The 7,489-nt window shown below is 42.9% G+C and overlaps 1 pseudogene; it reads right to left on the minus strand.

Annotated features, from left to right (window-relative positions):
* Window positions 1-993: 993 nt before the first annotated feature.
* On the minus strand, window positions 994-1,090 carry LOC112437222 (U6 spliceosomal RNA; annotated as a pseudogene).
* Window positions 1,091-7,489: the final 6,399 nt, after the last annotated feature.

The following is a 7,489-nucleotide window of genomic DNA, read 5'->3' on the forward strand; positions in this document are numbered from 1 at the left end:
CTTTATGGAATGAGACGCTTTAGCTTTGGTACATAGCGCTAATCCATAGCAGCTTTGGCAGTTTGCTGTCTTGAGTCTTAGCTAAAAAGTTAGAAGTTTACATGACTGTTTTTTTTATTTTCCCTAAATTATTACTTACTCTGAGCATTAATTAAGGGCATTTTCAACTGTGTAAAATTATGGTCAGCTTTTTTCTGTCTATAATTGTTTACTTTTGTGGGTTTACTCTAGAAACATGAGCCAAAAATGTCAATAGACAACACAGTATTAAAATAACACAAAAGTTGTAAAGGGCAACGTTTCTCCCCATTGATAGAGACACTAAAGTGGTCTGTACTTGGGTAGAGGATGGCAGACGTTAAGAATTAAAATGCGTCTGGGTGCAGTGGCTCACGCTTGTAATCCCAGCACTTTGGGAGGCTGAGGCGGGCGGATCACCTGAGGTCAGGAGTTCGACACCAGCCTGACGAACATGGAGAAACCCCATCTCTACTAAAAATACAAATATTAGCTGGGCGTTGTGGCGCACGCCTGTAATCCCAGCGACTCACGAGGCTGAGGCAGGAGAATTGCTTGAACTCAGGAGGCAGAGGTTGCAGTGAGCCAAGATTGTGCCATTGCACTCCAGCCTGGGCAACAAGAGTGAAACTCTTGTCTCAAAAAAAAAAAAAAAACCCTCAGAAAACAATTAAAATGCAAAGCAGCAGATAAATTCAGATGGCGAGAGTTAGAGCAGCAATACAAGAGGGATGAGTGCAGGAGGGAAATAGGAGTAAGTTCCAAAGAAGCAGGATTTGCTTGGGTTGTTTGAAGGGAACTGCTTCTACCCATAGTTGTCTTCCTGCCGCCTCCTTCATTCGGCTTACTTGTTCTCTTTTTCTTTACCCTTTTTGTCACAACTGTACTGATTTAGTTGGACTTCTAACAAATAGGGATTGTTGTTGCCTGGGGTCTTTCAGCTGTTGAAAGTTCTTGTTTATTTAGATGTGACTTAAAAAAATGAAACACTTAAAGAATTTACGTGTCATTCTTGGTACGGGGGCCATGCTAATCTTGATTGTTTGAATTTTTAATATTTTTGCTAACAAAATGAGCCCTAGATGTGATTTTTTTTTTTTAATGTGTACTCATGGTCCCTTGAACATTAGTGTTACTGGTTAGGTATTTAAAGATTTGCTTGCTGAGCGTGGTGGCTCACACCTGTAATCTGTAATCTCAGCACTTTGGGGCTGAGGTGGGAGGATTACTTGAGCCCAGGAGTTTGAAAGTAGCGTGGGTAACATAGGGAGGAGACCTTGTCTCTACAAATAATTTTTTTTTTTTTTTTTGAGGCAGAGTCTCTCTCTGTCACCCAGGCTGGAGTGCAGTGGTGTGATCTTGGCTCACTGCAAGCTCCGCGTCCTGGGTTCACGCCATTCTCCAGACTCAGCCTCCCGAGTAGCTGGGACTACAGGCACCCGCCACCATGCCTGGCTAATTGTTTGTATTTTTAGTAGAGATGGGGTTTCGCCACGTTAGCTAGAATGGTCTCGATCTCCTGACCTCGTGATCTGCCTGCTTCGGCCTCCCAAAGTGCTGGGATTACAGGCATGAGCCACTGCACCCGGCTTCTACAAATAATTTTATGAGTAGCCTGGCATGGTGGCGTGTGTCCATGGTCCCAGCTACCTGAGAGGCTGAGGCAGGAGAATCACCTGACCCCAAGATATCAAGGCTGCAGTGAGCTGTGATTGTACCATTGTGTTCCAGCCTGGGTGACAGAGCGAGACCCTGTCTCCTAAAAAAAAGTTGAGGACTCGATCTTTTCGTTTATATTATCAATATTTACTGTGCTAGAAATTAAAACTTTAAAACTTAAAAATAAGTGTCTTCATTAGTCATCAGAATGATACCGTCACACATCATGTAACCTCAGGAAAATTTCATGTACACTCGAGAAAAAGACAATGATTTAAAATAGCTTTAACCTCATAGGCAGCATGAAAATATCTCAGGTACTTCAGAGATCTCTGGACCACTCGTTGAGAACTGCCGCTATAGATATTTGTGTCCTGAGGGTTATAACAATCTTAGGGTTCTGTATTCAGAAATTTAAACATTCCTTCACAAAACCTGAAAGTCAAGATTTTGTTCGTTATTCGTTGAGCCTCCTCCCTCCATTTAAATATAGCATTAGAAAAGAACATTGATAGGTTTACCTGATGACACTAAAAGAGGCAGTAATCTTTGGATATTAAATCTACAGAGTATTTTGAATATGTTTTCATTTACTAGTAATTTTAATGTCGCTCCAGAATATCTTACATATTAGTAGTAAGTAGCTGGAATGATGTAATCAAAATCATACTGATTAATTACTTACCAAAACATGAAATTAGATGAATATTAATATTAGTACCATTAGGTTTTAATACGGTTATTTCTTTATTTTTTATTTTTTGAGACAGAGTCTTGCACTGTTGCCCAAGCTGGAGTGCAGTGGCGCGATCTTGGCTCACTGCAACCTCCACCTCCCAAGTTGAAGCAATTCTCCTGCCTCAGCCTTCCAGGTAGTTGGGATTACAGGCATATGCCACCACGCCCAGCTAATATTTGTGTTTTTAGTAGAGACGGGGTTTCACTGTGTTGGCCAGGCGTGTGTGTGTGTGTGTGTGTGTGTGTGTGTGTGTGTGTGTGTTGCCCAGGTTGGAGTGCAGTGGTGTGATTCCGGCTCACTGCAACCTCCACCTCCTGGGTTCAAGCGATTCTCCTGCCTCAGCCTCCCGAGTAGCTGGGACTACAGGTATGAGCCACCGCACCCAGCTAATTTTTGTATTTTTAGTAGAGATGGGGTTTCTCCGTGGTCGTCAGGCTGGCCTCGAACTCCTGACCTCAACTGATCCACCTATCTCAGCCTCCCAAAGTGCTGGGATTACAAGCGTGAGCCACCACGCCCGGCATGTTTCCAGATATTTTTACTCTCTGGTGTTTATTAAACTTAACCCAGGCAGATTGAGTCTCAGCCATGTTAGAGATTTTCCTGGATTAGCTGCCTTGTAGTACAATCTAGAATTTTTAGTGTTCAATTTATTTCTTGAACTAATCATTCAAGTAGATTGAAGGAAGAGTTACTGGAAGGGTAGGAAGAAGCATGGCTTGTGATGAAGGGTGCATTTTGACAAGTATTCTTCTGGCTCTTTGCCATCCTCTCCTTTTCCTGTTACTGCTTCTAATTAAAGGTTCTGGTCTATATCTAAGTAATACATAGGTTTTTTTTTTTTTCTTTTTTCTTTTTTTTGAGACCGAGTCTTGCTCTAGAGTGTAGTGGCTTGATCTCAGGTCACTGTAACCTCTACCTCCCTGGTTCAAGTGATTCTCCTGCCTCAGCCTCCTGATTAGCTTCGATTACAGGCACCTGTTGCCACGCCCTGCTAATTTTTTTTGCATTTTTAGTAGAGATGGGGTTTTCACCATGTCGGTCAGGCTGGTCTTGAACTCCTGACCTCAAGTGATCTGCCGCCTTGGCCTCCCAAAGTGCTGGGATTATAGGTGTGAGCCACTGCACCCGGCCAATACATGGTTTTTTTTGTTTTGTTTTTTTGAGAAGGAGTTTTGCTCTTTTTGCCCAGGCCTGAGTGCAGTGGCGCAATCTTGGCTCACTGCAACCTCTGCCTCTTCGGTTTAAGCCACTCTGCCTCAGCCTCCCGAGTAGCTGGTGTTACAGGCATGCGCCACCATGCCTGTCCAGTTTTGTATTTTTAGTGGAAACAGGGTTTCTCCATGTTGGTCAGGCTGGTCTCGAACTCCCGATCTCAGGTGATCTGCCTCGGCCTCCCAAAGTGCTGTGATTATAGGCGTGAGCCACCATACCCGGCCTCAATACATAGTTTTTTAAAGTTCACTCTTTTTTTTTTCTTTTTTGAGATGGAGTCTTGCTCTGTTGCCCAGGCTGGAAGTGCAATGGTGTGATTTCTGCTCGCTGCAACTTCTCCCTCCCTGGTTCAAGCAATTCTCCTGCCTCAGCCTCCTGAGTAGCTGGGATTACAGGTGCGTGCTACCACACTGGTTAATTTTTGTATTTTTAGTAGAGACGGGATTTCACCATGTTGGCCAGGCTGGTCACGAACCCCAGTTTTTTATTTCTTTTTAAAAAAATTGTTAATTTCCAATGAGCACAAGCCAGGCAGTTCTGTTTTTATAGTTTCTCCCATTAGTCAGTTGTGATATTTTCTAAGTTTTGAAATTATTTCCTCAAAATCGAGGTAACTGGCCCTTGATTCTCCTTTCTTGGGCATCCTTATAACTGCCATGTCTTATGGGCATTTGTTGTAGTAATATCTGCCGTCATTTTTGCAGTGTATATTTCAAACAAAGTTAGTTACAGAGGTTTAGTAACCTTGCCTAATGGTCTGGTCATTTAGCTAAGAAGTGACAGCACTGAGTTAAACCTGAGTTAAACCACCTTGTTTCCCAGCCACACACATATCCATTAAATTCCTGAGTCTTATGAATTACCAAATACTTTTGTCTGTCCCATCTGCCTCTTAAATGTTTATAGTGGAGAATGTATTTTAATAGTTTTCTGGATTAAAATAATCATGCTCCTTTCTCCTTTAAAACAAATGGTTTCCTGTATTGATAGTGTTTTGAATCATGGGAGTAAAGGCCAAGTTAGGTTAAGGTACAAACTCTGAAGCTAAACACAGCTTCTGTAGGGTCCAGCCCCATGGGCCTTAGGGGGTGTTCTCCCCGTGTGCAGAGACGAGAGATTGTAAGAAATAAAGACACAAGACAAAGAGATAAAGAGAAAACAGCTGGGCCTGGGGGGGCCACTGGGTGTGCTGATATTTATTGCATGCAAGACAAGGGGGCAGGGTGAGGAAGGTGAGTCCTCCAAGTGATTGATAAGGTCAAGCAAGTCATATGATCACAAGACGGGGCTCTTCCCTTTTAGGTAGCCGAAGCAGAGAGGGAAGGCAGCATACGTCAGCATTTTCTTCTATGCACTTATCAGAAAGATCAAAGACTTTAAGACTTTCACTATTTCTTCTACTGCTATCTTCTAAGAACTTCCAAGAGGAACTAGGGGTACGGGAGGAACATGAAAGTGGACAAGGAGCGTGACCATTGAAGCACAGCACCACAGGGGAGGGGTTTAGGCCTCCGGATGACTGCGGGCAGGCCTGGATAATATCCAGCCTCCCACAGGAAGCTGGTGGAGCAGAGTGTTCCCTGACTCCTCCAAGGAAAGGGAGACTCCCTTTCGTGGTCTGCTAAGTAACGGGTGCCTTCCCAGGCACTGGCGTTACTGCTTGACCAAGGAGCCCTCAACTGGCCATTATGCAGGCGTGACAGAAGGCTTACCTCTTGCCGCCTTGGTTACTTCTCACAATGTCCCTTCAGCACCTGACCCTATACCTGCTGGTTATTCCTTGATTATATTAGTAGTACAATAAAGAGTAATGTTAAAAGCCAATGATTAATAATGTTTATACTAATGACTGATAATGTCCATGATAATCTCTGTATCGAATTTGTATTATAACTTTTCTTATTCTAGCTATTTTCTTCATTATACTGAAACAGTTTGTGCCTTCAGTCTCTTGCCTCGGCACCTGAGTAATCCTTTGCCCACAAGCCTCCCCAGTCTTCACATCACCATGCTGTGTTTCAATCAGTTCTCCTTTGCTTTTTGCTTCTAAGCTTGCTTTCACATGCTGTTGAATGGAAAAAACAAGTTGGAGAACAATAATACAGTATATGAAAAAAATATCGTATTTCCTAGGGTATATACATATGTGGGTTGGTTTTTTTTTTGTTTTTTTGTTTTTTTTTTGAGACGGAGTATCTCTCTGTCGCCCAGGCTGTGCAGTGGCACGATCTCGGCTCGCTGCAACCTCCGCCTCCTGGGTTGAAGGGCTTCTTCTGCCTCAGCCTTCTGAGTAGCTGGGACTACAGGCGCCCACCACTATTCCTGGCTAATTTTTGTATTTTTCGTAGAGATGGGGTTTCACCATAATGGCTAGGCTGGTCTCCAACTTCTGACCTTGTAATCTGCCTGTCTCAGCTTCCCAAAGTGCTGGGATTACAGGTGTGAGCCACTGCACCCAGCCAAATACAGTTTCCTCTTAAATGCATAAGTGAGCAAAAAAAAAGGAAGAGACTAAAACTGAAAACCCCAAAATTTTGCCTGCCTTCAATCTAGGTAATACAGAGAGATACTGCATACAAAGTATCTTTAAAATATATAAAAAGAATTGAAAGTGTGAGAAAAGGGAACAAAATAGACTTAACCAAGACCAGCATAAAGTAATGGCATACTTTGTAAATAATTCAGAGCAATCTTCCACTGCAGACGAGAAAATAAGCAGAGATATAAAACATCTGCTTGAAGGCATTAGAGACCTAAGAAAACGGCGAAGACTTAATGGGCCAGCATTTGGTAGAGAATTGAGTTTCAGGGCTGTAAGTCCATATTCAGTGTGGCTTTTATTTTGCAGTTGTTTGCAAAGGTCAGAGAGGCTTATGGTCTGGTTCTTTTGGTAGTCTCACTTGGACTAAAGGACATGATTTGGAGTCTGATATCTGCCAAGAAATTAGGACCCCAAAAGGATATACCCCAGGAATAAAGATGAACCAAATTTAATTACTTCTTCAAACAGTTTTACAAATATATGCAGCAAATAGCTAGTTTTGCGTGAGACAAAACTACATGAAGTCAGGTGTGGTGGTGTGTGCCTGTAGTCCCAGCTACTTGGGAGGCTGATGTGGGGGGATTGCTTGAGCCCAGGAAGGCTGCAGTGAGCTGATTGCCTCACTGCACTCCAGCCCGAGCAACAGAGAGACCTTGTCTCAAAAAAGAAATAGAAGTACTTGGAGAAAACATCAAGAAACTCATTTGAGAAACAGAGACAGGATATAGGCTGTTGTAGATCCAGTTTACTTTAAGAAGTAAGTGCTGGTGGGGTATAATGTTTCACGCCTATGATCTTAGCACTTTGGGAGGCTGAGGCAGGAAGATCACTTGAGCCTAGGAGTTGACGATCAGCCTGGGCAACATGGCAAAACCTCATTTACAAAAAAACACAAAAATGAACTGGGCACGGTGGCTCACACCTGTGGCCCCAGCTACTCTGGAGGCTGAGGTGGGAGAATCACTTGAGCTCAGGAGGTGGAGGTTGCAGTGAGCTGAAATTGCACCACTGCACTCCAACGTGGGCAACAGAGTAAGACCCTGTCTCAAAAACAACAAAGTGCTCTACATCATTCCTTAAGTAAGGAAAGTCAGATATTGACATTTTAAGACATTTAAAAAAGTATGCTTACTATATTTAGAGAGATGAGATAACTTAAACAGCAAACTTTAAAAAGCATATCAGAATTCCACATGCAAAACACAGTAGCTAAAATAGGAACTCAATAGGTTTAACAGTGGGAAGATAGGTCAGGAAACAAATACGCATATTGAGGGACAGAGACATTAAGGATAGACAATGCATTGGTAAACCTA

Source organism: Pan paniscus, chromosome 16, assembly GCF_029289425.2.
Source record: "Pan paniscus chromosome 16, NHGRI_mPanPan1-v2.0_pri, whole genome shotgun sequence".
In the NCBI taxonomy this organism is placed as follows: Eukaryota; Metazoa; Chordata; class Mammalia; order Primates; family Hominidae; genus Pan; species Pan paniscus.